The sequence below is a fragment of the Marmota monax genome, unplaced genomic scaffold (assembly GCF_021218885.2).
Source record: "Marmota monax isolate L192 unplaced genomic scaffold, Marmota_monax_Labrador192_F-V1.1 WCK01_AAM20220418_F8-fsc00063, whole genome shotgun sequence".
Classification (NCBI taxonomy): Eukaryota; Metazoa; Chordata; class Mammalia; order Rodentia; family Sciuridae; genus Marmota; species Marmota monax.
This window is the reverse complement of record NW_026693726.1, coordinates 5,785,701-5,811,631: the sequence shown is the minus strand read 5'-3', so window position 1 is coordinate 5,811,631 and position 25,931 is coordinate 5,785,701. Positions and strand designations below refer to the sequence as shown.

The window sequence follows — 25,931 nt, the reverse complement described above, 5'->3', positions numbered from 1 at the left end:
TCATATATCAGTTTTTGGCTCGAGTGTCATTGGGCTAGTTCTGATTTCCATTGTTTTCATCATCATCTGTATTTTCCTACAATGAAAGAAGTAGAGCTGAGAACGGAGTTGAAAAACCAGCCTCTATCTCAGAGCAAAGCCTGTCCAAGGAAGGGACATGGCTTTTGTCCTTGGAAAAACCCACAGAGCACTCCTAAGCACATTCCCACCCTGCAAAGTTGTTTGTCTACAAATAACAGAGATCTGCTATGCCAGGTGTCCCTGAATCAGTCAGACTAGGTGGGGATCCATAGCAGCCCCCTAGCAGCCACCAATCAGCATGAGACAGGGAAATACCTGGGATGCCAGATGACCCTCCCAGTAGTTTATGGTGGCTGATAACATATTGGGAAACCATGTAGTTCAGCACATACACTCCTCTTGGCTTAAACCAATCAGTTCAAACGAATACCCCTTTTGTACTGACCAATCACCCCTACCTAACTTGTTCCCGCCAGTGGATGTGCTAATCATGTTTTAGAGTTGTTGTTTGATTTTCCCGCAGTGTGAGGTGATTTGTTATGCTGTATGTGAAGTCCCTGCCCTTTTCAAAGAATGTATGTAAGGTCTGCTCAAGCTGTTCTCGGGGCTCTTTGCTCTTTACCTCTTCGAGGTAGGCTTGGAGCCCCAGCATGCTGGACCCCCAATAAACCCTTTGCTGTTGCATGAGACAGTCTCTTGGTGGTCTTTTCCTCCGACGTTCGCCTGACCTTTACATCTGGAGGCCCCCAGTGAGATCCGGCAGCAGCGGACGAAAGACCCCAATGGGCTCCTCTCGGGATAAGTAAGGCGCCTCTTTCTGGTTTCAGGTTTCAGGTTAGGGCTTGGCAAAGTGGCTGTCGGTGAAGAGCGTGAGCTCTCTCCGGCGGTGGCTGACAGACGTGTCACAGAGCCACAGGCCATGTTCCTGGGGGACGCTCCAGAGGACTCGGGAAATCGAGGAACCGTAGTTTCCTCGACTCAGTTGTATTCTGTTTTGGATTCGGTTTGCCAGCCCATCAGGTTTTGCCGGCTACTCAGTTCTGGTCTCTGTCTCAAACTCGTGTTGAACGTTTACTGTCTGTCTTTATTGTCTGTGTCGTTACTTTCAGTGTTTGTGTAACTAATCTCCCAATCTGGGGTTGTCAGATCCAATCTGAAGGGGATGCTCCCCAAATCCGTTTGTCTGAAGGGAAGACCCCAGTTGGCTTGGGGCCAGCACCCACTTTCATTTTTTGTTTTTTGTTTTTTTTTTTTGACAATCTGAAAAGGGAATCTATGTCTTTGTGTGTCTTTGTCTGTGTCTCTGTTAAGTGTGATGGCATTGTTTTACTTTGGACCAATGCAGAGTCCCAAGTTCCAATCTGCCTTAGATGTGTGGAGGTAACTTTAGCTAAATTTTAGCCTAAATTTTCCCTAGTATGCTTCTCCTGTAAGGGACCAAAAGTCAATAGAACCGCCAGCTTTTCTGTTCTCACCTTTTACACCCCTTTTAGTTGTGTTTTAAAGAACTTTGATAAACTTTACTCCCCTTTGTTAAGTGAGATTAGGGAAGCAGTGTTTTCTTTTCTTCCCATAGTTGGCTTGAGTGCACCCACTGCAGAGGGAAATGCCTGCTGGGGATCTAAGAACTTTGATATCTCACTTTAACTTTTCTCAAAACCCTGTCCTCATTATTAAATTGGCATTAATTGGCTTTGGGGATGGGAACCGAACTTTCAGTCATAAATTTTGGCACCCCAGAGGGGATTTTAGAGGAGTCCCCACTCTGCCTTCTTGGGGAAGCCTAGCACTCGAAACAACTGCAAGCAGAGGGTGAACTTTTGGGGAGCTGACTACGGAAAAGTTAGGAGATGTGGAAAATGCCTGGTGCCTGGGGTCAGACCAAACCAGAGGAACTAATCCTGTAAGTAAAAGGTGGGACTAAGGGACTCCCAGCAGCTGCCAAAGCCATTTTGCTTTGGGGAACTCCCTCTTCCTTACCTGCACTTTAAGGATTACTCCACCTCTGTCTACTTAAAAAAAGGGACAATGAATGCAGAATGTGTTGATATTATAGATTGTTTCTTGGGGATGATCTTGGCTGATGTGTATCTAAAAGATGATTTTTTTATTGTAACAATCTGGTATTTGAATGGGTTTCTAAAGCATTGCACAATCTTGCAGTTAAAAGTTGGGTTTAAGTAATTGTTTAGTTTGTGATTTCAGACAGTTCATGCTAGAAAATTTAAATACTTAGGATGGAAAATTAAAGAACTCTACTTCCAAGTTGGCAAGTAACTCCCAATCATTTATTTTTATTTTTTTTTTTATCAATTTTTGAACTGGGTAGCCTGAAAAGATTTCACTAGGTATACTAGTACATTAACTTGGGCAAGGATAATAAATTATGATATGATATCTGTTCCCCTCAGTGTGTAAGATTCAGGAAAAAAAAAGTGTTAAATTAAAACGTTGGTCTGGCTTATTGAAATGACATTAATTAGCAACAGTCTTGGGAATTTTCAAAGCTTAATTTTGGATATACATGGTAGTGTGTGGTTCTCTTTTAAAATTTTTTCAGGTGATTTAATGTAACTTAATACTACTTTAGGAACTTCAGAACAAAGAAAGTAGCTTAATGATCCTGAAGGAACTTCTTCTGATGGTGGCTTTTATATTATCAAGAAAGATCCTATTTTCAGTTTTGTGTGAGCAAGTTTTTCTAGTGTAGAAAGATATAAAGATATAAAATTTTGAGAATTGCATCTTAAACTTGTATCATAATTTTCAACATCCAAACCTGAAAATTGTGACTTATAGTTAAAATGCCTTAGGCATAAGGTTTCTGCTCAGAATTCCAGTTTTCCCAGTTCCTTCCAGACCTCAGCCAGGACTTAAGTTGATATGCAAATAGAAGAAGCCTGGAGCTCAGGAGACAGATCTGAGGCCCAAGGGAAAAAAAAAAAGTAAAAGTATCTTTTTACCTGAACTCAAACTAGACCAAATCAAAAAGTAAATTGTATGATATTTACTAATTACTGGCCGGTCATCTTTTTTAGGACTCTTGCTTTTTCTTAGATTCTGTATTTTTTTTTGAGCTCATGATTTTGATCCTACAGACAAGTTAATGTTTTCTGATCAGTTCTATTTTTGATCAACTGTGGAGTTTTTAAACATTGCAACAGAGATTTCACCTGAAAAAACAGCTACAAGGCCTTGTGTATGTGTGCACACTTGTGTTATGTGTTGTATGTCTGTATGTCTGTATGTATATGTCCATATATCATGCAATTATATGACAGTTGGCAGATATATGAGGAGCGCTCATGAAAAATTTAAAAAAATGGATCCAAATATCTTTGATTCACGTGATTCAAATGGTTCAATTTAAATTGGGTAAACAGATAAAAGTAAAGATGTCTTTAAAATTAAGCTTATAAGTTTTTCTAGGTGCTCAAAAAAAAACCTAATAAAATGTTGATGTCTATGAAATAATCTGCCTAAATTCAAAAATTTAGAAGTATTGTTTCAAAATGTGAACAGAAGGAGGTTAACAGATGGAAAAGAGAAACTAGAAGGTTCTAGATATGGATTTAATAGAGGGAAAATGTGTTTCTGGATAAGAGAGTCTATGTGAAGTAATTTAAGAGGGTTTAAGTAAGTGATAAAAAAGGTTTGTGTAAGTTGGTTATATGTGTAAGTTTTTGAGCAAGTAATCTTAAAAAAATTAAAATTATACAACTATGGTTATAAACAACAGCTGTTATTTTTCAATATTGTAATGTTATTTGTTTAAAAGCTAAATTTGGTTAATATAAAAACATCAATGTAATTGTGGTGCCATTAATGTGTTCATATCTTCCAGGTATACAAGTCTGTAAGGTAGAAGCTACAAAAGAGCATTATATCAAGCTGGTGTTCTAAAGTTGTATGGTAATTTTAGGCTTAAAAGAAAAACATGTTGGAGATTTATTTATATCATTTGTGTTCTATAACTGGACTTGCTATCAATAAGATACGTAAAGTTCTATGTTACTTTTTACACTGAGATACAATTTAAATGTATTTTTAAGTTAATGAGAGCCTAATCTGTGTGAAGGTTTTATTGTAAAACACAAAAATACTTTGCTACTTTTCTACAAAATGTTAAAATCTTTAAGCCTTTCTTTAATTCATGTTTTAGATGTGATATTAGATTGTGTTAGCTAATATTCATGTGAACTTGAGCAACAATTTATGTAGGCTTTGTAAAATAATGTTTAAAAAGCAAAGATCAGTCTCAGAACTACAGTACTTAAGATTTATGAAGAGCCCTGCCTTACCTGAGATAAGGCTATATGTCCCATCCCACTACATGTGAAAGTGACTATGAAAGAAGTAGGCTAGATTTCAGTACATTTAAAGTTGTGTCCAAAAGTTGGTTTTTGTCACGATTGCCAGGATCTCAAACAGGGGATATACTCCACCAAAATTCAAGGTAGCTATTATATGAACTAAATGTTTTTACTCTTGATAATTTTATTTTGTAGTTTTCTTATAAATGATTTAAGATTGCCTGTTAATGTTTTACAGAGGTACTGATTTAAGAACACACAACCTGAGTTAATTTAAGATAATGAGTTATAATGAGTTATCACCTACAGGATAGAGAGATAGACATTAAAGCCCAGTACTCTTAATATAAGGCTGTTGAAACTTATTTGCTGGATGTTTAAGATTAAGTTTTAAAATTAAAGTTAAATTAAAGGGCCAAGAAAACCAATATTTGGCTCTTGCCCTCTGAGTCAGTCTGAATCAGGGAATAGGGGAATTCTCCAAAGAGCTTTGCAACTCTGGGCCACATAACCTCCCGATCAGGGAGATTAATGAGACCAGTGGAGGACAGAAAGCCAATCAGTGCATTTGCTGTGAAGAGGAGGGTCATCAAAAAAAGGGAGACATCCCTGATGCTTCCAAGGGAAGCCACATGGTCAAGCAAGGCCTGGACCCATCCTAGTACAAATGGTACTAGTGGAACTGAGAAGCTGCTGTAAGTTCCCCGAGGACTCCCAAGGAAACTCAGCTGACTGTTAACGATATATAGAAACAAAAGTCAGTTTGACTTGCTTCATTTTAAACACTTAGCAAAGACAGTCAAAGCCAAAACACAGCTATTCCTGGACACTTTAAATAATAATAATAGTTAAATGTAACTTCCAAAAATAAGTAAACTAGAGGCTGCAAAAGAGATTCTCAGACAAAAATGCCTGATAACTAACTGCCAGAGTAGTTTTTAGTTTGAGGCCTACAGATATTCCTAACCTACACAGGTAGGCTTAGTGTTTGCTAGTATGGTTATCCAGCCCTAAGTAACAGAATTAAAGATTTCTCTATTAGACACAGGTCATACTAGTAAAAGGATTTTGCAAGATCAGATGACATTAAATTATTAAACTGTGTCTTAAGGGGAAGAACATCTGTAACCCTAAAAGTTAAATGTCATGTTTACAGTCCTGGTGACTGGAAATGTTAAAGCCTGGTGAGGGAACTTCTGTACAGTGACATGTTCCAGCTGCTGCAACACTTATTCAGTACTCATGGTTTGTTTCTCTCATAGAAGCACCCATCCCCAGATGACAGCCTGTTTTTCCCCAACCAGACTTCAAATGGAACTGACTTCTAAAAGGGAACTCACATCCCCCACGTCGCCCCCCACGTCTTCAAGCCCCCTCATGTTCAACACCCCTTTTTCAGCTCTGAAGCAGCCAGAACGAGTCGTCGCCCCTTCTCCACACAGCAATAAAGTTTCTAAAATTAGGGGGGGAACAAAGCCAAAAATGGATAGGCAGTGTAGATAGGTAAATCGAGTCAGGTTGGATCTAGGAGGCCAATTTTAAGTAAGTCTGGGAAGTTGAAGACTGTCCCCTGAGGATTACTGTTTACCAAGATGTAGAGCCTGCCCAAATAGGCCCACAACTGAGGGGGGAATGAAAAACCAGCCTCTATCTCAGAGCAAAGCCTGTCCAAGGAAGGGACATGGCCTTTGTCCTTGGAAAAACCCACAGAGCACTCCTAAGCACATTCCCACCCTGCTAAGTTGTTGAGACTCCCATGAGATGACCCATGAGGTGGCACTGCCAGGACAGAGCCCCACTTCCCGAGGTGAATCCCAGAGCCCCGCGATGCCCCAGAGCAGAGCAGCCTGTACTCCTTGACCCTCTCCAAGGCCCTCACAGTGCCGGTGATCATTTTCTTCCTGCCTAAACTGCATCAGATCATCCATATTAACCTCATTTCCCTCAATCGCAGAGTACAAGCCCCAATTTGTCCATACCCGGCAGACAGGCTCCTTGTCTGTTGAATTTGAAGGAGAAATATATGACATAAATCTGGAAGAGGAAGAATTGCAAGTGTTGCAGCCAAGGAGCATTGCCAAGCGTCACGAAGAAGGCCACAGGGGGTTGGGAGGTCGCCAGGCTACCGGTGGTGGCAACGGGGATGAGCTGCTGGCAGACAGTAGCAAAGCCATGCACCTACCAACCACTGCCGCGTGACATGCAAGTAAGAAGGTTTTGGTGTTCTCTAGGTTTGAGATCAAAGTGTCCCCCTGCCCCAGATCATCACCGCTAGCACTTTGTAAAAGGTAGTATCAACTTGGCTTTGGAGAGGCGGGCCAAGGCCTGGCCTCCAGGACACCTGGGGGTTAAGGAAGCCACAAGGGGTGTGCTTTGTGTTTAATTTCTCATTAATGCTAATCAACTGGGAATCCAGTCAGGGCGATTCTGTCACATCTTGACTTAGCAGGCTTGGGGTTCCTGCCCCTAAGCACTTACCCTTTAGTAGACAGCAAGAAGCAGATGGAAATGGTTATAGGAGCTGGTAGAGGCTCTTCCACATCCATGGTCACTGTCCCTTAGAGCATTGTAAAGTCACAGCCTCAGAAACGAAACACAGGGGTCACAAAGAAGCTCTAGAAAACTGGTGTCATTTGGGGATGGGTGTAAGTTGCAGAAAATGCCTGACCTGACTCAGATCTCGAGAGCAGAGAAATCCTCGAAGTCTAGCAGACAGGCAAGCGAAATGACTCCCCTGTGGCTTTCAAGGACTCACGTGGTCTTTGGTTCCTCCCCAGATCAACTTACTTTCTTGATAAAGAAATTTTTTCTTTCTGACATTATTAGCAAGACATTTGTTTTTTTTCCTAATGTCATCACTTTGGGAACATGGAGTATTGTGAGTTCTGCCACAGTTTTTATCTCTGGGACTGGTCTCCAGGCACTCCTAGTTGTTAGAATTACATGCTAAGAGATTTAGGCCAGGGTTTGTTTCTCTGAGAGCAGAAATTGACCCATATCCCACCTACTTTCTCTCTCTCCCTAACACTTTTTCTTTGCTTCAAAGTTAATGGAGGAACAAGGGGTCCCCAGTACTAAGGAGGGAAAGAAGACTTGATAGAGTACTTAAGACAAGCTCTTTTTAGCCAAATGAATGAAACAGAATGGTTATTCCCATTTTTATTCTGCATTTCTTCAAATAAGCCTTCTGCATTATGGTTGTGGATACCTCCTTTACTTTTCTATGTGTATTTGCTCAGGCTTTCAAAGCTTGAATTTAGGGTGGAAACAATTCATGGGTTCATAATGCAAGCTGCCTCCCCAGGTGATCTCAAGGATGATCTCAGTGACAGAGAGGTGACACTTTCCTTTGCTGGAGCAGTAGCCGGGGACACATTCTCATTTACCCATGTCTAGGGATCAGCTCCAATCTCACTTCTTCTACCTATTAGTGAAGGGTTTTAAGGATAATAAGTCCTCTTTGCTATCTATCCCTTGTGTTTTTTAATAATGGAATATGAACTTATTTCTCATGTCTTTATTTTGGTTATTGTTATTGGATTTTGCAGGTGTTTTATTCTTCCAAATGATACAATCCATTGTGAGAGAGAACTGTATCAGTCAGCCAAAGCCTGGAAGGATCGTAAGGCATACATTGATAAAGAGGTCAGCATGATGTCCTTGTAAGGTTATTCCAAGTCCAGACCATGCATGGTGGTGCACACCTGTAATCTCAGCAACTCAGGAGGCTGAGGCAGGAATATTGCCAGTTCAAGGCTAGCCTAGGCAATGTAAAGAGACTATCTCAAAATGTAAAAATTTATAAGAAGATCTGGAGATATAGCTCAGTGGTCAAGCACCCCTGAGTTCTATCCCCTTACCAGAAAAGTAAATAAAATATATACAGATTCAGTTTGCCAGAATCTGGCAGGATGGGACATAACCACTGTATGCATCACCTTTTTAAAAAATTCCATGGAGAATAGAAAATTGGTCAAAGTATTTATCATTCTCCTGTGGTTTAGTGATAGTCCTGCTAAACACAAAACAGGGTGTGAGAAGAGAATGTGATTGGCTCAATGATATTTTGACCATCTGTGTAGGGCACGTCACATCAGAGGAATAGAAACCTATGATGGAGAAAAGGAAACCTAACTTGCAGACTGATGCTCACTTCCTGGTCTTGGGGCCGCACTTGGCTAAGATGGAGCCTGGCGATCAGCCAGAAGGCATTACTGTGGGTTATGATGAAAAAATCGGACCACCTCTAGAACACTTCCGCCCTCGTGGACAGCTCGTGTCTCCCCTTAATTCCTGTAGAATGGGTGTACACATGAACTCTCCTCACCCTGCTGACCTTTATCCTAATTGGCTCCTGTGCCTTATATTAGTTGTGTGTGCTTCCTCAATAAACGAGCTCCAGCCTTGACTGGTCTCCCTGACACGTCTGATTGTCCTCCAGGGAGGGAGGGCTGGGTGCCTGCAGTCAGTAGGCCCTCTCCTTTCTTGTCTCCTCCTGGCCAGGGCGCGTTCTCCCTATCTCTCCTGCAGGTCAGGAGAAAACGAGGACTAAAAACCCCCGACACATCTGTTCAACAAAAGGATTCAGTTGTAAAAGCAGCACCTGTTAATGTTTATCCAATACACTTCAGCTAGAATACAGAGATAGATGTATTCTATGCCTTGTTTGTTTTTAAATTAATTGCCATCTTGAATAGTTATAACTAAGGAACACAATAAACAGGGTGAAAAGAAAAGGTATTTTATAAAGAAAATCCTGAGGTTGCCAGGCACGGTTGACACGTCTACAATCCCAGCAGCCCGAGAGGCTAAAGTGGGAAGATAATAAGTTCAAAGCCAGCTTCAGCAACTTAGCAAGATCCTGTCTCTAAACAAAAAATAAAAAGGGCAGGGGATATGGCTCAGTGGTTAAGCACCCCTGAGTTCAAACCCTGGTACCAACAAAAAAAAAAAAAAAAAGGAGAGAAAGAGTGGGAGCAGAAAGAAAGATCTGGATGTTAAAATGTAATGATTTGAATACATGTTTTCCAGATTGAAGTTCTGCAAGATAAAATTAGGAATTTGAGAGAAGTGAGGGGACACTAAAGAGAATAAAGCCTGAGGAATGTAGCTGCAGTAAGCAGAGGTGAGCATGTACCCATCCCTCAGTCTGCTTTCTGTACCCATTTTTACACAGCTAGAGTGGTAAGCACGAAGCTCATTTCTCTTTTCCCAACACCAAGCTTCATATGAATGCATTAACATATAGTATTATGACCTCACCTATTTAAGTCAAGTATGCCATGAATTTTAAGCAAAATTTTTTTTAAAAAGTCCTAATAAGCCACAATAGTGACAACAGAGTAACTGCCTGCCGACTATGTTGCTTCTTTTTTTAAAAAAAAAATGAACTCTTTGATCAAATGCAAGGTTATGAAGACTCATTTTGTAACCCTCTGGCCTGCAGCTATTATAATAAAGAAAAAGATGTAAAAAGACAAGAGAAATTGAAGAGCCATCTTCACCCCTTCAAGTAAGTGACTCCTTTTTCCATGTTTGCTGGGAGTTGAGAACCGTCCACTGGTCCCTTGAAAAGTAGCAAGGGTTCCTGAGGTCTCAAGTGGTGCTATTTTGGCAGAGATAGATCCACGTAGATCCTTGACACATAGTTCAAGCCTCACCAAGGGACCACGCAAGGCTTCTGAAATCCTTTGACGGACAGCCATGCAGAGATTCCCCTGTAACCCTGCTGCACACTCTGCTACTCGTAGGAGACCAGGAATGGGTTTTTCTGCATACACTGCCATCTGTGGAAAGTGGTTAAGAGTTACAGACCCTCTTAATTATGTCAGTGTGTTCTAAAGAGCAGCCTGTTATAGCGTTGAATTCTGAAACTGCAAAGAAATATATGGATATTTTTAAATAATCCAGAATTTGCACATAAAAATGATTTAGCATTTGAACTGCAATGAAGTTTAATCCTTGTGTGGGAAAAGCAATAAATAGCTGGGCATGGTGGTGTACACTTGTAATCCAGTGGCTCAGGAGGCTGAGGCAGGAGATTCGCAAGTTCAAAGCCAGCCTCTTAGGCTTCAGAGGCCCTAAGCAACTCAGTGAGACCTGTCTCTAGGAAAAAAAAAAAGAAGAAGAAGAAGAAGAAGGCTGGAGATGTGGTTCAGTAGTTAAGCACCCCTGGGTTCAATCCTGGTACCAAATAAATAAAACAAGATAATAAAGTTTTTTTTTTTTAATCAGCTTTCCAAACCTATTTTTAAAACTGTCTAATGCAAGCCATCTGGTTCAACTAATCATTGACTCTATTGGTACTGAGCTACCAGAAATTTAAGCCCCTTGTCCAAAGGGTGTAGCTAGCAGGATCCATTGATTTAACTTGACATTTATCTCAATTGATCTTACATGTAAATAAGAAAAAAAGTGTTGATGCTATTAAGGTTTAATAAGTTCTGAGCCCGTTGTCACTTACTGAGTTTGCCCTCACTATTGCTGATTATATTTTGAAGTTCTCTGTAAAAAGTAAAGGCCATCTATTATTGTATGTGTCTAAATCTTGGTGCAAGACTCACAACAACAATCCTAGTTTTCATCAAGAAAGTACCTTTTCATCATTTTAAAAAAAATCCCTTCTATTGGAACAGGGAGGCTGCTCAAGAAGTTGACAGCAAACTGCAACTTTTCAAGGAGAATCGTGGGAGGAAGAAGGAGAGGAAGGAGAAGTAATGCCAGAGGAAGCAGGAGGAATGCAGCCTACCTGGCCTCACCTGCTTCACCCACGACAACAACCACTGGCAGACGGCCCCGTTCTGGAACTGTAAGTTACTCCTTCTAAATGCCGCTTCCTGCCACCCTGCAGAGAAATGGTATGACCCATACCCTAGCTACTTAGTCATAGTAACTTAGTCAGCAGCACAGTTCCAAGAATCCAGGGAGATTCAAGAGGAAAGCATCACATTATATTTTATACTTGAATTATTTTTCCAAAAAAAAACCCAGATTTTTTTCTTTAGAAAAATTTTTGGCATTTTTGACCTGATGCATTATAGTTTCACATAGTGGTGGGATTTGTTTTACATATTCATACATGCCCCCAGTGGTTTTCTTTTAATATCAAGCTTCTCTCAGGGTTCTTCTTCCTGATGATGTTTCACAGAGTAGCCAGCACCTGGCAGAGTTACTACCCGTAAGCCTGCTCTATAAGTAAATAACAATGAATGCAGGGACAATTTCACCCCCCAAAATTTTGTTTCTACTTTATTTCACATGCATACTGCAAGTGGAATATAGGAAAATAAAAGAGCAGTGAGGATGCCTTAAACTCTGGGTCAATACCCACTTCATCTCATTCTACTTCAGTGTCAGCATCCTTCTTGTAGAATAGTAAAGACTCCATAAAATTATTTGGCTTTGCATTGATTCCTTAGGATACAGAATTATCGTGCACTTTTTAAATTAACGTTTTTATTTTCTTTAATGATCTATGGACAATATTTACCTAGGACATGTAGAAATGATACCTTAAGAATTTTGTGGTATGTTCTCCCAATTGAAGACTTGCCAGCCCATGGAGTAGATAAAAGCTCCCATCTTCCGATTGAGATCTCTGGAGTCCAGTGGGGCCTGTTTCTCAAACTGGGATTTGGAAATCTCAAGGAATCCACAGACCATCCTTGAGAAGGTTGAAGTCCTAGGCAGCAGGATTTTTGTTTTATCATTTTGTTTTGATGTTTCTCGAATTGCATTTACATGTTTGCATTTACATTCACATTCACATCAAGACCAGGTGACTCTTAAAGTTATTGCATTTATCTTAGATAGAATTCCTAAAATGGAGCTGGGGACTCTCTGAGGGTTATTCAGATTGCTGAGGGTCTGTTCTCTGCCCGGCTCTGAGCTACATATCAACAATACAATAACGAAAAGGACACCTTGTTCTGTACCTTCTTAACACATTCTAATGGGGGAGAGGGAGAGCAAAGAAAGTAAATGAAATAAATAAACTAATTACAAGTTGTAATCATGTGATATGGGGAACTGATCAAAAATGTTAAGGGGACTCAGGGTGGGGACGATGGGTATGTTGGTCAGCTTTTCATTGCTATGACAAAATTCCTGAGATAATCAACTTTTAAAAAGGAAAGGTTTATTTTGAATCACACTTTGGGTGGTTTCAGTCCTTAGCTGGCCTCTGTGGTTTGGGACCTATGGAAAGACAAGTCGTCATAGTGGGAGCACATGGTAGAAGAAGCTGCTTGCCTTACTGCAGCCAGGAAGCAAAGAGAGAAAAAGGAAGGGGCCAGGGTCCCAGTCCCCTTCAAGGGTTTCAATGCCCCCAGTGATGAAAGACCTCCCAGCTGCCCCCACTCTTAAAGTTTCACCACCTCCTAATAATACCCGTCTGGGGAAGGAGCCTTTAATCCTTGAGCCTTTGGGAAACATCCCAGATCCAAGCTGCAGCAGTGGGGTGACACTGGAGCTGAAACCTAAAGAGTGGAGAAAAGTCACCCAAATGGAAGGGAGCCACATCCCACAGAGGGAACACAGGAGCAGGGGTTCTGAGGAAGTGACGAACTTGGTGCATTCCAGGTTGGAAGCCCCTCAAAAGAGGGGACATTCAAAACAGGGAGCTAGAGTTGGCTCCTGCCGGAAGCAGGTCCTTGTACCTCTCTGTGCTTTCTTGCCTGAGCTGAGGCACCCTGCCCAAACCTCTATTTCCTCACCTGCACCCCTGCCAGGCCTCCTATTTGATCTCCCAATTGCTCTCACCAATCCATTTCGCACAGAGTCAGAATGATCTCCTAATAACATCCTCTTTTTTTTTCTTAGACTAAAAAGCAAAATCCTTAACATATCCCATGAAGCCTTGCACGCTCCAGTTTAGTCCTACTCTGAAACCATTTTCTCCCTCCCACCCTGGCCTACTTCTCTCTTCCTCAGGCATCCGGAGCCCTCTCCCACCACAGAGCCTTTGCACATGTTCTCTCTTCCTAGAAGACTCTTGTCCTGATGCCCACCCAAAGTTCTATGCCTGTCAAACATCGACTCGTCTTTTCAGACCTCAATTGCAAAGTCTCTTCTCATAGTCCCTGTGCCTCAGACCAGGTTAATCCTCTATCACACACCTAGCCCCCCCTTATCCATGGGTTCTGCACCCACAGATTTAACTAACCACACTTAGAATATATTCAGAAAAAATGTTATCTGTATGAACAGGCACAGACCTGTTTTTTTGTTGTCGTTGTTATTTTCTGAACAACAGAATATAACAACTACTTACACAGTTGTATTAGGTATTCCAAGTAATCTAGTGATTTAAAGTATACCCCAGGATGTGCACTATGTGTATGCAAATACTCATTCATTTTCTGTTAGGGATTTGAGCATCTGAAGATTTTGGTATCCTTGTAGGAATCTGGAATCAGTCCCACATGGATACTGAAGAACAGCTGCACACTCTGAAGTGAGCTCTACTGCTGAGAGCCATAGCCAGTAGGAATGACATGGCATTTTTGGTTGAAAGGTGACGCCAGCAAGCCATTGAGATGATATGATTATGTTAAGATCTGCATTCAATTGGATATTAGACCCCTGCTGTCCGCCTCGGCCTGCTACTTTGGAGCTCTAGCGGGACTCCCAAAGAGTTCCCATTGGTTGGGAAAGTGCGGTAGGAGGGAATTCCGGAGGAGGGATTTCCTGTTGGTGTAGTGTGTCCCAAGAGAACACCGCATGGGTGGTGCGCCCGAGAATTCCCAGGGAGTGTGAGTGGAGTGGCATTGGCGGGAGTTTTGGAAATAAAGTTTGTTCCTGCTTGAGTGGCTCGTGATTTTGTGCCCAGCCAGACTGCAGCACTCTACTGTGTCTCCATTGGACTTATCATATTTGTAATTATACATTATCATTGTTGTAGATTTTAAACATTTGTCTTCCCATTGGACTTCCAGTTTCTCAGATAGGATACCGTATCTATGTAACAATGTCTCCCCTGACACAGAGGAAATGCAGAACAAATGTTAGGTAAATAAATAAGCATACAAGCAAACTACCCCGTCCAAAATCAAATCAGTTCAAGTCAATTTAACTAAGCTTTGAGTGCCTGCCATTGGGTATCACCGCTAGTGATGTGAGGAATGTAAAAGGGAGTAAGATAGTCTCCTGGTGTCACTTGACTTTCAGGAGCAAAGTGGAGAATAGGTCTCATTTAAACTAAACTTGTGTTTTTCCCAGTGGACAACATTCTTGGTATTGATCTTCTGGAACAGCTAGAATTTTTTTTTTTCACAAAAAAAAACACAGTTTAAAAAAATACATTTTATATTAGAATCCTGTGTACACATATGTAAACACATAAATGTATCCATGTGTATGTGTTACATAAATGGTACATATGTGATGTGCATAGTGAAATTTAAAATTTGAAGAGTAATATATGTGATATGCTTTGATATATTTTATCTCCTCTTTCATATATTTTTAAAAAATATTTATTTTTTAGTTGTAGTTGAACACAGTATCTTTATTTTATTTATTTATCTCTATGTGGTGCTAAGGAGGGAAGTCAGGGCCTTGCATGTGCTAGGTAAGCGCTCTACCTCTGAGCCACAACCCCAGCCCTCCTATTTTATATTTTAATGTTCTTATTAAACATTAATTAAACACTGCTAATCTTATTAGCAGTGCCAACTTGAATCCTTGGCATTGTAGTAGGTACTCAGTAGTAACAGCAAAAAAAAAAAAATTAGAGAGAAAGGATCATGGTCTCTAAATATTTTTGACTATGTACCACTATCAGTTTTTAAAATGAACACACAGTCTATAATTATAACATACTAACTTGTCCTGTGCACTATTAGAATTCATAAAATAAAAATTTTAAAATAGACAAAAGTAAAGAAAGTTTTAAAATTGTTTTCAGTTGATCCTTTAGGGGTCCCAAAATAGGTGGCTTACACTTATTAAGTACGCTTTTGTTCTTTTTTCAATTTTGATGTCATTATTTACAATGCAGTGAGCCAAAAGATCATTTTGGAAATGTGGTCTTAGTGACTGCCTTGATTTGAAAAATAACTTGTAAACATGTGCTGACTCAATAGATGTGCATCTTTAGCATGCTGAGTCAATTTGGGTATTTGTTTTTTAAAGTACTACTGTTAACTAAAGAGTCTTTTTATTTTATTTCATTTCATTTTATTTATTTGTGTGTGTGTGTGTGTGTGTGTGTGTGTTGCTGGGGATTGAACCCAGGGCCTTATGTGTGTGAGGCAAACATTCTACTAATTTTGAGCTATATCCCCAACCCTTAAACAGTCATTTTTATTGAAACTGCACTTATAAATTCTCATCACTCCTAAGATTCATCAATTATTCTTTCAAAGCAATCCAAAGGTATTATACTAGTATATTTTATAAAACAAGCTCAAACCCTATTTAAAATATTGATTTGGATGATTTATGCACAAATTAGAAAGTTCTGGTTCCATGGTTTTTAACTTATTTAGATGTGAGCTAAATGTTTAACTAAAAATAATATAAATTATGAATAACATAGCAACTGCTTTCAATGAAAAAAAATCATATAACAATGAAATCATTCTCAATCATCCATTTCTAAGATGTCCTCTTTTCTTCTGTAAAAACATGTCAGGATTGAGTGAGGAGAGCATAGGATTTTTATTATTATCATTCTCATGAGAACACAGGATTTTTAGGTCAATGACACTACTGTGTATGAAAATATAATGGCAGATAGATGCCATTATATATGGTCCAAACCCGTAGAGTGTACCATCAAAATAGTGCCAGTGTATCAAAGTAGGTTCATCATTTCTAACAAATAAACCTGTTGTGGGATGTCAGTACTGGGGGAGGTTGTACATCCATGGGGAAATATGGGAACACTCTGACATTCCTCTCAAATTTTCTGTGAACCTGCTACACCAAAAAATAAAATCTACTGATTTTTTTTTTTAGAACCATCAGTTTTCACTCATTGTTTAAAATATCCCCTTTCACTTAAATGGACAGATTTAGTGCATCTTACACTGCAAAGGACAATAGAGTCTAGCAGTTAAGAATAAGCCTGTAGTCAGACCCCCACGCTGCCAATTGTTAACTATTCAACCTGGACAAATTACTTAAGTTCTCTGTGCCTTGGTTTTCTCATGGGCAAAATGAGGATGATAATAATAAACTGTCTCTAAAGGCTAATTTGCGAATTCAATGAGCTAATGCATGCAAAAGGTATAATGTACAAGGAATATTTGCCTATTCTAATAAGTATGCCTATCCTAATTGTTTTGAAAATATTTACTAGGCACTATGTTCCTGAAACTCGATTACCATTGACAGGAAGGTCAGCAAAGTTATACTCTTTGCCTTTTTGGAAATAAAAGAGTGGATGATTTGTTTTTAAATTTGATAATCTCTTTTCAATACTTTGTACCAGGCAATTTCTGCATGGTACAAAAGATGTTCATGGTCAAAGCTAATCACATATTAAAATGAGTCTACAATGGTTTCAAATGACATCATCCTAGAATCCACCAACCTTCTCAAGGGTTCAAGCCTTCTCCAAAACCTTGCACATTGAAGAACCCTGTCTTTCCATTGACCATTTTTCCCTGGCCATGTGACCTAGAGAACAGGCAATAACACCAGTTCCATTCCTTTCCTTTTTCAAAAAAGGTAAAAACAGTCATCAGGAGATGTTCTGATATTTTTCTTCCCAATCTCCATTCACCCCACTTTGGTGACTTCAGTCAAACAGAATTAAGGAGAGAATCAGGCTGAAACTCCACTTGACCTTCACCTGCTACAAACCACCATCTTGTTTTCCACTTTCATGGAATTTCACAGCAAATTTGCATAGAATGGGAGGAAGTATAGTCATCCTTAACATTAAACACAGGATTCCTAAGAAAGAACACTTGACTCTTCCGGTGTAGAAAATGGAGGTGACTGGTTTTTCATTTTTTTGTTTTGTTTTCCTTTCCTATCCAACAGTGGGATCTTTCTGCACGTGCACCAGTTCTAACAATAACACCTACTGGTGTTTGCGGACAGTAAATGAGACACATAATTTTCCTTTCTGTGAGTTTGCCACTGGCTTTCTGGAGTACTTCGATATGAATACAGATTCTTATCAGGTAGGATATATGTCTTCAGTTTAGAAAGATTGTTGGAAAGAGAACAACCAGGACATGAACTTCAATCTGTCCTCCTACCTCTTCCTCCCCAGCTCACAAACACCGTGCACACAGTAGAACGGGGCATTTTTTTTTCTTTCTTTTTTTATTGGTTGTTCAAAACATTACAAAGCTCTTGACATATCATATTTCATACATTTGATTCAAATGGGTTATGAACTCCCATTTTTACCCCGAATCACATCGGTTACACATCTACGTTTTTATATATTGCCATACTAGTGTCTGTTGTATTCTGCTGCCTTTTCTATCCTCTACTATCCCCCCTCCCCTCCCCTCCCATCTTCTCTCTCTACCCAATCTACTGTAATTCATTTCTCTCCCTTGATTTTTTCCCTTTCCCCTCACATCCTCTTATATGTAATTTTGTATAACAATGAGGGTCTCCTTCCATTTCCACGCAATTTCCCTTCTCTCTCCCTTTCCCTCCCACCTCTCATCCCTGTTTATTTTATTTTTTTTTAATTTTTTATTGTGGGTTGTTCAAAACATTACAAATTTCTTGACATATCATATTCCACACTTTGATTCAAGTGGGTTATGAACTCCCACCTTCACCCCATACACAGATTGCAGAATCACATCAGTTACACATCCATTGATTTACAAATTGCCATACTAGTGTCTGTTGTGCTCCGCTGCCTTTCCCATCCTCCACCCTCCCCCCTCCCCACCTCTCCCCTCCCTTCCCCTCCTCTCTCTCTACCTCCTCCACTGTATAACCCTGAGGGTCTCCTTCCATTACCATGCAATTTCCCTTCTCTCTCCCTTTCCCTCCCACCTCTCATCCCTGTTAAATGTTAATCTTCTTCTCCTGCTCTTCGTCCCTACTCTGTTCTTAGTTACTCTCCTTATATCAAAGAAGACATTTGGCATTTGTTTTTTAGGGATTGGCTAGCTTCACTTAGCATAATCTGCTCTAATGCCATCCATTTCCCTGTAAATTCTATGATTTTGTCATTTTTTAATGCAGAGTAATACTCCATTGTGTATAAATGCCACATTTTTTTTATCCATTCGTCTATTGAAGGGCATCTAGGTTGGTTCCACAGTCTTGCTATTGTGAACTGTGCTGCTATGAACATCGATGTAGCAGTGTCCCTGTAGCATGCTCTTTTTAGGACTTTAGGGAATAGACCAAGAAGGGGAATAGCTGGGTCAAATGGTGGCTCCATTCCCAGCTTTCCAAGAAATCTCTATACTGCTTTCCAAATTGGCTGCACCAATCTGCAGTCCCACCAGCAATGTACAAGTGTACCCTTTTCCCCACATCCTCGCCAGCACTTGTTGTTGTTTGACTTCCTAATGGCTGCCAATCTTACTGGAGTGAGATGGTATCTTAGGGTGGTTTTGATTTGCATTTCTCTGACAGCTAGAGATGGTGAGCATTTTTTCATGTACTTGTTGATTGACTGTATGTCCTCCTCTGAGAAGTGTCTGTTCAGGTCCTTGGCCCATTTGTTGATTGGGTTGTTTGTTCTCTTATTGTCTAATTTTTTGAGTTCTTTGTATACTCTGGATATTAGGGCTCTATCTGAAGTGTGAGGAGTAAAGATTTGTTCCCAGGTGTAGGCTCCCTATTTACCTCTCTTATTGCTTCTTTTGCTGAGAAAAAACTTTTTAGTTTGAGTAAGTCCCATTTGTTGATTCTAGTTATTAACTTTTGTGCTATGGGTGTCCTATTGAGGAATTTGGAGCCCGACCCCACCGACTGTAGATCGTAGCCAACTTTTTCTTCTATCAGACGGCGTGTCTCTGATTTGATATCAAGCTCCTTGATCCATTTTGAATTCACTTTTGTGCATGGCGAGAGAAAGGGATTCAGTTTCATTTTGTTGCATATGGATTTCCAGTTTTCCCAGCACCATTTGTTGAAGATGCTATCCTTCCTCCATTGCATGCTTTTAGCCCCTTTATCAAATATAAGATAGTTGTAGTTTTGTGGATTGGTTTCTGTGTCCTCTATTCTGTACCATTGGTCCACCCGCCTGTTTTGGTACCAGTACCATGCTGTTTTTGTTACTATTGCTCTGTAGTATAGTTTGAAGTCTGGTATCGCTATACCGCCTGATTCACACTTCCTGCTTAGCATTGTTTTTGCTATTCTGGGTCTTTTATTTTTCCATATGAATTTCATGATTGCTTTCTCTATTTCTACAAGAAATGCCGTTGGGATTTTGATTGGCATTGCATTAAACCTATAGAGAACTTTTGGTAATATCGCCATTTTGATGATGTTAGTTCTGCCTATCCATGAACAGGGTATATTTTTCCATCTTCTAAGATCTTCTTCTATTTCTCTCTTTAGGGTTCTGTAGTTTTCATTGTATAAGTCTTTCACCTCTTTTGTTAGGTTGATTCCCAAGTATTTTATTTTTTTTGAAGATATTGTGAATGGAGTGGTTGTCCTCATTTCCATTTCAGAGGATTTGTCGCTGATATACAGGAATGCCTTTGATTTATGCGTGTTGATTTTATATCCTGCCACTTTGCTGAATTCATTTATTAGCTCTAATAGTTTCTTTGTAGAGCCTTTTGGGTCTGCTAGGTATAGAATCATATCATCTGCAAATAGTGATAATTTAAGTTCTTCTTTTCCTATTTTGATGCCTTTAATTTCTTTCGTCTGTCTAATTGCTCTGGCCAGTGTTTCGAGAACTATGTTGAACAGAAGTGGAGAGAGAGGGCATCCCTGTCTTGTTCCAGATTTTAGAGGGAATGCCTTCAGTTTTTCTCCATTCAGAATGATGCTAGCCTGAGGCTTAGCATAGATTGCTTTTACAATATTGAGGTATGTTCCTGTTATCCCTAGTTTTTCTAGAGTTTTGAACATAAAGGGATGCTGTACTTTGTCGAATGCTTTTTCCGCATCTATCGAGATGATCATATGGTTCTTATTTTTAAGTCTATTGATGTGGTGAATAACATTTATTGATTTCCGTATATTGAACCAGCCTTGCATCCCAAGGATGAATCCTACTTGATCATGGTGTACAATTTTTTTGATATGTTTTTGTATCCGATTCGCCAGAATTTTATTGAGGATTTTTGCATCTAGGTTCATTAGAGATATTGGTCTGTAGTTTTCTTTCTTTGAAGTGTCTTTGTCTGGTTTAGGTATCAGGGTGATGTTGGCCTCATAGAATGAATTTGGAAGTTCTCCCTCCTTTTCTATTTCCTGAAGTAGCTTGAAAAGTATTGGTATTAGTTCTTCTTTAAAGGTTTTGTAAAATTCTGCTGTATACCCATCCGGACCTGGGCTTTTCTTAGTTGGTAGTCTTTTTATGGTTTCTTCTATTTCCTCAATTGATATTGGTCTGTTTAGGTTTTCTATATCCTCCTGACTCAATCTGGGCAGATCATATGACTTAAGAAATTTATCTATGCCTTCACTATCTTCTAATTTATTGGAGTATTGTGGTGAGCCGTTCCTATAGACCGTGGCCGCCATTAGAAGATGGCGCCGGCTTCCACTGTGGCCTGTGATAAACAACTCCTTTTTTGGAGAGTTGGCACGTAATCCCTTATCACCCTATGAGAAAGCTCCACGTGGCAGCTTTGCATTGGGGCTTGAGATGCTTTATTAAGGCTGGGAGGGGCATCCGAGAGGAGAAGAAGAAATATCAAGGGCCTGAATAAACTGCTGAAAGAAGATTCCTGAGTTGCGTCTTCCTTGCGGGCAAGGGGTCGCGACAAGTGGTGCCGAAACCCGGGAACCAGAACTTTCAACAGTCAGGGGTGGTGCACCGGTTAGTCCCAGGTAAGTGGGATCCGCGATCAAAGCGGGGTTAGTCCCAATAAGTGGGATCCGCTATCAAAGCGGGGTTAGTCCCAGGTAAGTGGGATCTGCGACCAAAGCGGGGCAGCTCCTCTGTAAAGAAAGAGAGAGCATTACATTTTATTGCAGCTGCACTGTGTACTTTCGCTTTTGTTTTCTGTGTTTCTTTTGTTGTGTCATTTCGCTTTTGTTTTTTGTGCTTCTTTTGTTGTTGTGACGACAGGGACGCTCCCCTGTTAAAAGGAAGAGAGCGGGGAATTCATAGAACGGAACGCTCCCCTGTAAAAGGAAGAGAGCGGGGACTTTTGTACTTTCACTTTCTTTATAGCTCTAAAAACATTATGGGCGTTGCTTCTTCAAGCCCAATTTTGTTGGCCCTAGATGGGTTGTTACATTCAAAAGGACTTAAGATAAAGCAGAGTACTTTGCAGATGTTTTTAAGAGAAGCTGATATAGCGGCTCCTTGGTTTGCTTTTTCAGGGAGTCTTACGGTTCCCAGCTGGGACAAATTAGGGAAAGATCTAGATTTCGCTCATGAGCAAGGTACCTTGCAGGGTGGCATTATACCACTTTGGAAGTTAGTTAGAGGATGTATAACAGATGGTAAATGCCAGGAAGCTGTGAGTGAGGGTCAAGCTATTCTTGAGCAACTGCATGAGGAAAAATCTGAAGGATCATGTAGTGAAGTGGCAGAGAGTATTAAAAGTAACAGTAGTGAGAAGGCAAAAGAGCCTGAAGATAAAAATAGGAGAAGGCTCTACCCAGACTTGACCGAATTAAAAACGCCTGAGAACACAAGCGACTCAGAGAGTTCTGAGGACCTTGATATATTGTTACAACAACTACATAAGATAAAAATGAAAAAGAAGAAAAAGGAGACACAGGGCATGCAGGCCTACTGTAAGAAGGGGAAGGGAGTTAACATCGGTCAACAAAACTCTGAGGAGGAGGAGGTAGAATATCTAGAAGAAGATATGGTGTGGATTGCCCCACCTCCGTATGTGGGGGGGGGGAGCCAAGGTTCCGGGAGATCTTTTCATGCACAAGTTTGGAGGACAGTTAATACAGATATGGGACTTGCATACCCTGTATTTCAGGACAATAACAGGGGAAGATATCATGAGCCTTTAGACTTTAAGATAATTAAAACCTTGGCAGAATCTGTCCACACTTATGGCATAGATGCCACTTTCACTCTCACTCAGGTGGAGGGACTTACTAGATTTTGCATGACTCCCTCAGATTGGGCTAGTCTAGTCCACGCTTGTGTTTCCCCAGGGAAATATTAGGAGTCCAAAGTTGGCTGTTTAATGTTTCTGGCAGTACCCAAGACTCGGAGAGAGGTAGGAGGCTTAAAATTTCTGCAAATAATTCACAATTGTTTAATGCTACATTACCCTCCGCAGCAGTCTGTCTCCAATCTCCATTCCTGTTTCTTTTGGCTAATGTTACATTACAGGGGATGCTTAATTGCTCTAATACTACCTGTTACTTGTCTGAGTGTTGGAATGGATCCTGGCCTATGGCAGTGGTTATGAAAATTCCAACTTTTGTCCCGATCCCGGTTACTGCAGATCCAGAGTCATTTCCTATTGTTGAACTGATTAGAGCCCGTAGAGATTTTGGAATTACGGCAGCTATAGTGACAGCTGTGGTGGTATCTGCTGCAGCAGCAGTTACAGCTGGAGTAGCCATGGCCAGCCAGGTTCAAACTGCTGCCACTATTAATCAGGTTATTCAACAAACATCCACCATACTTGAATCTCAAAGTAGAATTAATCAACACATTTTATCTGGGATTCTGGCTGCTAATCAAAGGATAGATCTGCTTCAAGCTCAAGTTGAGGAATTGTCTGACCTAGTACATTTGGGTTGTGTTGATCAACGTGCACATTTATGTATAACCTCTGTCAGATTTTATGATTCCAGAAATGCCTCCCACATCATCGGGGAGTATCCATCCGGAACCTGGTCCATGGAAGCAGAAAACATGATCCAGTCTCAAATAACCCAGATAGCTGTCTTGAACAGTACCTGTGTCGATCCCGTGACTTTGGGTCAATTCACCGATTGGATATCTTCTGCTTTTTCCTTCTTCAAAGAGTGGGTGGGAGTAGGCATTTTTGGTGCTATGTGTTGCTTCGGTGTTGTGCTTTGTTTGTGGCTTCTCTGTCTCCTTAAAACTCGCCATGTGCAAGAGAAAGCTATGATTGTACAGGCTCTTCTGGCTTTAGAAAATGGCACTTCTCCACAAATCTGGCTTGCACATCTTAAACAGTGATTTCTGGGCATGGCCATTGCACCCCAAGTGAGTTTCACATTGCACTGGGATTGGCATGTCCTCTTCTTTATTCTCTCACAGTGCTGAATAGCCCTTGCACTCTGCAGGTCTTGTTACCATTGCACGCAGATGGGTTTCAGGACTGGTCTTTCTTCTCGGCTACAGACTCTTTACCTTCCTCTGGGGCTTAGGGATTGTGTTGCCAACTTAAATTTTGTCATCATTACCAGGCTACCTGTGTTATCCTACTTCTCATCGTCGTCACGAGGCAGGATGCGAGGCAAGGCACTGCACTTGAGTGATCCCTCAACGGACCTCAAGGAAAGCATGTCCTATTGCATGCGGGTTTGACGTCCACGCCCCGCCCTACGAAAAAAGGCGTCGGCTGATATGGGATCAGGTCTGGGGAAGGCGCCTCCTTAGGACTGAACCATACATTGCAGCCACTTCTGCACAGTGGGATAGGACCTCTACTTTCGCCTGCATTGTTTTATAAACAGAAGGGGGAACTGTGGTGAGCCGTTCCTATAGACCGTGGCCGCCATTAGAAGATGGCGCCGGCTTCCACTGTGGCCTGTGATAAACAACTCCTTTTTTGGAGAGTTGGCACGTAATCCCTTATCACCCTATGAGAAAGCTCCACGTGGCAGTGAAGCCAGATTTAAAGTTAGGTAGTCAGTGTAGTTAGGTAAATCGGGTCTAATACCGAGTGAAATCTAAAATGGAGGCCATGCTGGCAATGATTCCGGGAAATGCAGGACAACTCAAGGAATGTTAATGAAGTCCGAAAAGGCCCTAGGCCAAAGTCCACCTCAAAGAAATGTTAATGAACAGCCCCCAGCAAAAAGGTGCTGACTCAGAAGTCCTTCCTGACCAGATTGCTTCTTTGGCCCACCTGTGTCCCACCCCTAGGTCCTTCCCACCTACATTCCATCACTGAAAGAACTATAAAAAGGGGAGACAACATCCCTTCCACGGATTCCACCTCTTGGGTCCCCTTCTTCCTCCGGGAGAAGTCTTTTCTGCTGTCCTTTAATAAACTTCTAATTTCTACTCTGACCTTGCCTCGGCGTGCTTCTTTGGTGTTATTCTTCAACATTGGGGAAGCAAGAACTCGTCACCAGTCAACAGCGGTATCAGCAGCTTTGCATTGGGGCTTGAGATGATTTATTAAGGCTGGGAGGGGCATCCGAGAGGAGAAGAAGAAATATCAAGGGCCTGAATAAACTGCTGAAAGAAGATTCCTGAGTTGTGTCTTCCTTGCGGGCAAGGGGTCGCGACAGAGTATAAGGATTCAAAATAGTTTTTGATTATCTTCTGTATTTCTGAAGTGTCTGTTGTGATATTGCCTTTTTCATCCCGTATGCTAGTAATTTGAGTTCTCTCTCTTCTTCTCTTCGCTAGCATTGCTAAGGGTCTGTCGATTTTGTTTATTTTTTCAAAGAACCAACTTTTAGTTTTGTCAATTTTTTCAATTGTTTCTTTTCTTTCGATTTCATTAATTTCAGCTCTGATTTTAATTATTTCTTGCCTTCTACTTCTTTTGCTGTTGCTTTGCTCTTCTTTTTCAAGGATTTTGAGATGAAGTATGAGATCATTTATTTGTTGGTTTTTTCTTTTTTTAAGGAATGAACTCCAAGCAATGAATTTTCCTCTTAGAACTGCTTTCAGTGTGTCCCATAGATTCCGATATGTTGTGTCTGTGTTTTCATTTATCTCTAAGAATTTTTTAATTTCCTTCTTGATGTCTTCTATAACCCATTGATCATTCAGTAACCTATTGTTCATTCTCCAAGTGATGTATGCTTTTTCCTTCCTTCTTTTATCGTTGATTTTCAGTTTCATTCCATTATGATCAGATAAGATGCATGGTATTATCTCTACTCCTTTATATTGTCTAAGAGTTGCCCTGTGACATAATATATGATCTATTTTTGAGAAGGATCCATGTGCTGCTGAGAAAAAAGTGTAACTGCTTGATGTTGGGTGGTATACTCTATATATGTCAATTAGGTCTAGGTTATTCATAGTGTTATTGAGTTCTATAGTTTCCTTATTCAACTTTTGTTTGGAAGATCTGTCCAGTGGCGAGAGAGGTGTGTTGAAGTCTCCCATGATTATGGTGTGGTGGTCTATTAGACTCTTGAACTTGAGAAGAGTTTGTTTGACGAACATAGCTGCACCATTGTTTGGGGCATAAATATTTATGATTGTTATGTCTTGTTGGTGTATGGTTCCCTTAAGCAGTATGTAGTGTCCCTCTTTATCTCTTTTGATTAACTTTGGCTTGAAATCTATTTTATTTGATATGAGTATGGACACGCCTGCTTGTTTCCGAAGTC

At 40.6% G+C, this 25,931-nt stretch overlaps 1 pseudogene; it reads left to right on the top strand.

Annotated features, from left to right (window-relative positions):
* Positions 1 to 25,931, top strand: part of LOC124103872 (extracellular sulfatase Sulf-1-like) — a 46,714-nt pseudogene that overhangs the window by 5,885 nt on the left and 14,898 nt on the right.